We start from the raw sequence: 8,191 nt of genomic DNA, 5'->3' as shown, positions 1-8,191 counted from the left end.
TAAGGCGTTCGCAGACTATACGCATGTCGTGCTCCGCACAGTTTCAGTCAGAGCGCCTCTACAACCTCCATATATTGGACCATACCGAATAGTACGACGCAACAGCCATACTAAGGACATCTCGCAGAACGACAAAACTATTATTGTGTCCACAGAAGGGGTAAAACCAACATGGGGCTTACCAGAACGGGAGTATGATGACACTCAACAGGAGGAGAAGGACCAACGTTTGAAACTCACTATGCATGATACGGCAGAAGTACCCATGGCAAGAGTACATGGAATCACAACGCAACAGCCTACACTGGCTCCCTCATCCTCGCAGCAGCAAGTCGTCCACAGGAGAGCAGGGAGACAAGTCAAGTTTAATTACCCATTTATCCTGGGTGCTACGCACCTTAAGGGGGCTACTGTGTGGGAACGTGGGAGTAGCCAGTGATGGGTGCTTCGTTTACTCCATGCAAGTGCAGCGGACGTTAGATATAAGTTTATACTCTTTGACTGTTAGTTGAGTTACTTTTTCTTTTCCGACTTGTAAGAAAATAAATTAATTTGTGCAAAGCTGTATGTGGGTTTAATTTGTTGCCTACAACTGTTTTGCAGTATAGTGAGAGACCACAGCCCTTGTTATAGTACCTTTGAGTGACGAACTATAAAAAGCATGGCTATTTTAGTCGCCGTAATTGCTGTGAGTAATTTTAGGATCAACCCTCCTTTTCTCTATTTACAAAATGTTATCATTTATGATCACTTAATTATTATGAAATGTTGTTAATAAAAACTGAGGTGATTTCCACAGTAGCGTGCGTATTGGTAAATGATAATCATAGGCAAGCTGGAGATTGTATTTCTGGATGACGGAAGGTTCGATTATGAAATATTACGAAGCGTAAATTGTGAATTAAAAGTTATTTAACATTTCATTTCCAAATCGGACAGAAACTATACGAAATCAGAAACAGTGCAGATAAGTAGTAACGTGGGAAATAGAAAGTTATGATAATAACTAATATTTAAAACAGTTATTAACCACCTTGTCTTCGGTAATGCAGCAACAAATCACTGTTATCCACTGTGCAAAAAGACAACATTAATCGTTTACGAAAACCCGAAATTTAATAGCCTTTACAGTGAAGATGTTTGTGGCTGCTTCGTCTGATATGTAGATATAACGAGAAGTCGGGCATGTACAGGAGAGGCCAACATCAATACCTCAGTGACGTCAGAGAAACCGACGGCAGCAGGTCGGCGGAGGGCGGCCACAGTGGACAGGCAGGACCGCGGCTGCCTGCTGCACGTCCTCGTCCGACAGGAGTCGTCGACACGTCAGCACCTTTCTCAATGGGCCGAAGACGTGATAATCGCACGGTGGGAAATCAGGACTACAGGGCCGGGTCGTTGACCGTAATCGATGAGCCCAGCTTCCCAGATCGACTGGCGTCTTGCGTGGAATCGCCACGAGCCCGAAACTAGGTAGATCGTTTCACAACGGCAGGTTTCGACTTACGTGCTGCCCCATTCACGTCATTCCTTCTCAGATGGATGCCTACCAGTGTTTGTCCCTCGGCAGTAAGAAGGAATAACAGCACGTTGGTCTTATCCGGATAGACTTAGTAATAACGTCGCGATTTCGCATTTACCTCTCGCAGCCAAGAAAAGCACGAATGCCACACTAATTCCTTGCCTACAAGTCGATGATTATACACCAGCATCGGAGTTGCGCTACGTTGCATATGCACTGTGTGATCAAAAGTATCCGGACACCTGACTGAAAATGACTTACAAGATCGTGCTGCACTGAAGAGAGATATTCATGACGGTTGGTGATACCTGGCGCGAAGGCGCCGTTCCAAAACATCTCAAAGGTGTTCTGTAGGATTTAAGACTCTGTGCAGGCCAGTCCATTAGAGGGATGTTATTGTCGTTTAACCACTCCGCCACAGGCCGTGTAATATGAACAGGTGCTCGATCGTGTTGCAATCGCCATCCCCGAGTTGTTCAAAAGTCGGAAGCAAGAAGGTGCTTAAAACATCAAAATGGTTCAAATGGCACTGAGCACTATGGGACTTAACATCTTAGGTCATCAGTCCCCAAGAACTTACAACTACTTAAACCTAACTAACCTAAGGACATCACACACATTCATGCCCGAGGCAGGATTCGAACCTGCAACTGTAGCAGTCGTGCGGTTCCGAACTAAAGCGCCTAGAACCGCTCGGCCACTTCGGCCGGCTTAAATCATCAATGTAGGCCTGTGCTGTGATAGTGTCACGCAAAACAAAAAAAATGGTTCAAATGGCTCTGAGCACTATGGGACTTAACATCTGAGGTCATCAGTCCCCAAGAACTTACAACTACTTAAACCTAACTAACCTAAGGACATCACACACATCCATGACCGAAGCAGGATTCGAACATGCGACCGTAGCAGTCGCGCGGTTCCAGACTGTAGCGCCTAGAACCGCTCGGCTACTCTGGCCGGCTCACGCAAAACAACAAGGTGTGCAAGCCCTCCCATAAAAAACACGACCACACCATAACACCACCACCTCCGAATTTACTGCTGGCACTACACACGCTGGCAGATAACGTTCACTGGGTATTCGCCGTATCCACACCCAGCCATCGGATCGCCACGTTGTGTACGGTGATTCGTTGGTCCACACAACGTTTTTCCACTGTTCAATTGTCCAATGTTTACGCTCCTTATGCCAATCGCGGCGTCGTTTGGCATTTACAAGCGCGATGTGTGGCCTATGAGAGACCGCTCCACCATTAAATCCAAGTTTTCTCACCTCCCACCTGACTGACATAGTACTTGCAGTGGATCCTGATGCAGTTTGGAATTCCTGTGTGATGGTCTGGATAGATGTCTGCCTTTTACGCATTATGACCCTCTTCAACTGTCGGCGGTCTCTGTCAGTCAACAGACGAGGTCGGCCTGCACGCTTTTGTGGTACACGTGTCCCATCATGTTTCCACTTCACTATCACTTCAAAAACAGTGGACCTAGGGATGTTTAAGAATGTGGCAATACCGCTTACAGACGTATGACACAAGTGACACCGAAGCACCAGACCACCTTCAAAGTCCGTGAGTTCCACGGAACACCCCATTCTGCTCTCATACGATGTCTAATGACAACTGAGGTCATTGATATGTAGTACCCGGCAGAAGGTGGCAGCACAATACACGTGATATGAAAAAGTATGTTTTTGCGGGGTCTCTGGATACTTTGGATCACATAGTATACCTCCAGTTTCGTGACATATGACTACTCCCGTATGCAAACAGCAAAGTAAAACTGCTCTCTTGGAAATATTAAGTTTCCATGTGAGATCGTTTCTAATCTGTAATGAATAGTCTATGTGCACGACAATACAGCCGACAGTGAGTGCGTGAGTGTGTTACATCTGCGACCCTCACTTCTTTGGCCCATATCCGTAACTCACCTCTGTGGTGCCTAATACATTCCAGTTGCATAACCTTCTTGGTTTACGTTTTCCTTATCTTCTCATCTCATTTCCTTCTTTCTCCTCGTTATTCTGGCATTGTTGTTGCCTTAGGGACTGACTTTTAAGGTTTGACAACTCTCACAGAACCAATTGCCAACAGTGGTTGTCTTGTAGTAACCCCACACCTTCTAACTGTCCCACCATAAAACGAGTTACAGGCATAGCAGCAACTCGAACTATAGAAAAGTTTTTAAAAAATCGACGTTCGCTACACTAGAAATACGCAATGGAAACATAACAGCATCGCATGGCATATCGTCTGGCAGGTCTGGCAACTTGAGAAACAGTTATATAGTATATGTTTCCCCAACAGGGGTGTGATGCCTATATTGACGTTGAAAGGTGGCTACACTGAGTCACAGCGCCTGAGATTGCGCCAAAGAGTATGATTCCGCCGCCTCCACTGGGCAGTTGTAGTTCAGAGGTTGCCGTGGGCAGTGCTTGTTGAGAGGATGTCGATAGCAGTGCTAGTTGAGAGCATGTCCTGTGCAGTTGTTCTGTTGGGCGAGATAGCAGATGCTGTTTGATTGGGGATGTTGCAATGATCACAGTGTATTTTTCGTCAATATATATGAAGGTAACAAAAAAAAATTTATTTCAAATTTCCTAAATGACAATGGCTCTTGGTCACAGGTTCAGTCAACAAAGCATCTGGCTTGTGTTCATGTATTAGACTGTAATTCTGGTTTCTATGTGCAATTATAGTATTTCTGTTTTTTAATTACTTCATTGTAAATGGTGTTTAAAATATCTTGTATTGAGGAAGAACCGTGCCAGATGTGTACATTGAATCACACTTCCACACGCAGAACAGTTACACTTGTGCTTTGTTGTTTCGTAGCTTTTATAGTTGCTGGGGACTTAATTAATTGTGTTAACGGAAATTTCCTTTGATTCTTTGTTGTTATTCTATGCAGTCAGATTGCGTACTAATACTATTCAGGGCCACACAGCTACTAAAATTATTTGCATTTTTATTTAATTAAGCCCCCATGCACGTGACGACCGCTGCTTTGGATCGTCCCTTGGAAATCTTTTGATAGTAAAAATAGCAGACAATAGTATTGTTGTAGTAATTTGTAGTTTAGTAATTGTAGTCTATATTGCATGTGTAGATTTGGTAATTGAACATTTGTAGTTGTCTTGTTATTCTTCTGATGGTATTTTTGCAGAATTTAATTTTTGATGTCTTGTATATGGGTTTCACAATTTTGTGCAATTATGAAGATTTCAATTGTTCGTTAATCTTGTTGTCGGGAAGCATTTCGTGTGAATGGTATTGTTGGTGATAAAATGTTATATTGTGTGTAACTTTCGAAAAGTGACGAGTGTTGTATGTTTTGTAAATGATCACGCGATCGATGAAAAAGGCAAAAATGGTGGATAGTCAGAATGACGAAATTGTTAACATGGCAAACTCGCCAACATAGGAGAACAGCATGACGAATAAATAAGTAGAAAGCAATTTAATAAGCCGGGAAAATAGTCCAGAACCAGTTCAAAATTTTTCACAATCGGACAATTTTCAGAATATGAGATTAACGGCAGAATATTCTGAAATAGTATCGAACACAGATAGCTTTACAGCTATGACGAAGATAGTTAGTTTTACGGGAAATGTTAGGGGCGAAAAGAATTTCGAACCAGTTAATATGGAGCAGTTGATGAGTGCTATATTAAATTTGGGGTCACAAATAGGAACAATTACAACTGCTATGGGAACAATGGAAACATAATTAAGATCTGAATTAAAAACAGAGATGGGAACATCGGCAGCACGGTTAGAAACTGATATGGAAACACAGTTAGACTCACGAATAGGGACATGTTTTAAAAACATGAAAGATGAATTAAAGAAAGAAATTAGAGAAGAAGTACAACCGTTTTTGAATGCTCACAATAATAGATTAATTTCAATAGAAATTAGACAAAAGGAACAGGAAGAAAGATATCGTGTGATAATTCAAAAATTTTCAGAGTTAAATCTTCAATGTGCACACGATAAGGAAGAAATATTTGAAAGAATCGAGGAATCCGTACCAAATGACAGAATAAATAACCTAACACAACAATATGAACAGTTAACTACTAAATGTGTCAATACTGAAACCCAAGTCGCGACACTTACGGAAGACGTAAATAAACAGAAAGAACAAATAGGTGACTTATCTGAAAGAGTTTAGGAGGTTTCAGATAAATTGACAAGTCAATGGGGACAGAGATTCAGATGATACAGCTCCATTTCCATTTGCAGAAACAGAAGAGTACCAGAACATAAATAAACATGTTGAAAATCAGGGAAAAATTAATGAACGCGTTAAAAGGGAATTTGAGGCGTTACGAAAGCAAGTCAAACAAATTGAAAGCGAAATCGTAGGAAAAGACAGTAGAAGAAATTTAGAATCACAAATAGCTGCGGGTTTTGAAGAAAATAATTTATTTCATTTACGAGATGCAACAAGAGAGCGCCAGGCTCGCGAACTTGACAATAATCGACATTCGGACTGGGACAGACGCGGTAGGTCTTTGTCGCCACGAGGCGAAAACTTTGACTATAAACACTTTTTAACTGTTCGGAAATTTAAGATCTTTCGCAATTCTAAGAATGACGTACATTCATGTTCATGGTTAGATCAATTTATGTACGCACTTCCACCAAATTGGGCATTAAGTCACAAACTGGAATTTATGTGCGGCCACTTAAGTCCTCAGGGGATCCGCTACACTAAGTGAATATGTGCTGTAGTGTGCATCAGGCCGCGAGCTGTAGTGGTGCTATTTCCCTTTTAGTCTTCTGCGCCTCTGCCTACTCTTTTACTATTCTTTGTATCTATCAAAACAACTCTTCAACTATCAATCTATCTAGACTATTTTACCCAAAAGATATTTCGGAAATTACCGTATCTTCAGCAGCATTCATTCGTAGTTTAAACAAAATTTTACATGTATATCTTCGTGACAATATTACTTCATATGTTGACGATATTCTTATTGCTAAACGTTCTTGGAGTGAGCATAACAAAATTTTTGATTCATTATTACGTATTTTTGCAAGAGTTGGCATTACAGTGAACTTGGAAAAATTTGAATTTGGTCGTTCTCAGGTAAAATTTCTTGGTCATATTATTTTTACAGAAGGTATTCTTCCTAACCCAGAGAAACTAGACGCTATTCGTAATTATGCTGTTCCTGCTACAAAATGTGATGTTCGTAGTTTCCTTGGTGTCTGTAATGTTCTTAGACGCTTTGTTAGATTGGACAATTTGGCCACACCTCGTTTATGTGAACTGTCTGGAAGAATTCTAATTGGTGTTGGGATGAGGAAGCTCAGCCAGAATTTGAACAACTTCGTGATGCTTTAGTTGCTGCTCCACTTCTTTCACATCAGGATTTATCTAAAGGTTTTTGTTTGGCGACGGACTTATTTCAAGAGATAGAAGAAAACGACGTTGTAGTACAGAAAACTATTGCATTTGGAAGTCGTGTTCTCTCTACATCAGAAAAGAATTATTCGATAACGGAACTTGAAGCCTTGGCTGTTGTTTGGGCTTTCACAAAATTTCGCATATATTTGTATGGCAGACATACTAAGGTGTACACCGATCATCGAGCTCTGGAATTTCTTATGTCAACAAAATTAACTCACGGCAGATTGTAACGATGGGCGTTGTACCTACAGGAATTTGATTATAGTGTTGTCTACATACAGGGTTCTTCAAATATTGTTGCTGATGCTTTATCACGTGCACCTATAAGTTTGAAACAAAGTGCTGAAGAGGACTGCAAGGAAAACGATTATTGTTTGATGTATATTCAAGGTGTAGCATTTGAAAATTTTATTTCGTCTTCGCTCCAGGACATCGCTAAGGAGCAAAACAAGGATCTAATATGGAATGACATTAAGGAGAAGTGGAGGAGAAAGGAAAACGTAGCAATTAGACAGTATTATTTAGTTCGCAATGATATTCCTTTTAAACGAAAATCGGTCGACAACTCTGTTTGGTTAGTTTGCATTCCTGATGACTGGGTCAATAAATTGATTTGGTATACATTTTTCAGTTATGCACACTTTGGTCCCAGAAAATGTTTTCATAAATTACGAGAAAATTGCTACTTCAGTAATATGGAATCTGTTCTTGCCAAATGCAAATTATGTCAAAAGGCTAAGCCGCCAACTATTTCTCACAGAGCACCATTGTTTCCCATCATTCCAGCGAAATTAAAGGACATGGATGCAGTCTATTTGTTCGGTCCAGTGGTTTGTTCTACTAATGGTTTCGCGTACATTTTGGTAGCACTGGAATTGACATCAAAATATGTGTGTTTCACTACTTTATGCAAAGCAACAGCTCGTTCAGTATCTAATACTTTCATCAAACATTTTCTTAAAGAAGTGGGTCATATTGATAAAGCTATATCAGATAATGGATCACAGTTTCGCTCTAAAATTTGGCTTCATACTCTACGGCGTCGTAAGATTAAACCAGTTTTCATTTCACTTTTTCACCCTCAATCTAACGCTTCAGAGAGATGGATGAAGGAATAAATTGTGTCGCTTTATTGTCATCAGAATCACAGAACTTGGGATCAGTATCTTCATATTTTTCAAAACATTCTGAATGAACTCCCTAATGGTTCAACTTCTTGACCGCCTATATTTATATCAAAAAACAAAG

This window comes from Schistocerca serialis, chromosome 11 (genome assembly GCF_023864345.2).
Source record: "Schistocerca serialis cubense isolate TAMUIC-IGC-003099 chromosome 11, iqSchSeri2.2, whole genome shotgun sequence".
NCBI lineage: Eukaryota > Metazoa > Arthropoda > Insecta > Orthoptera > Acrididae > Schistocerca > Schistocerca serialis.
This window is presented reverse-complemented; position numbering follows the sequence as displayed.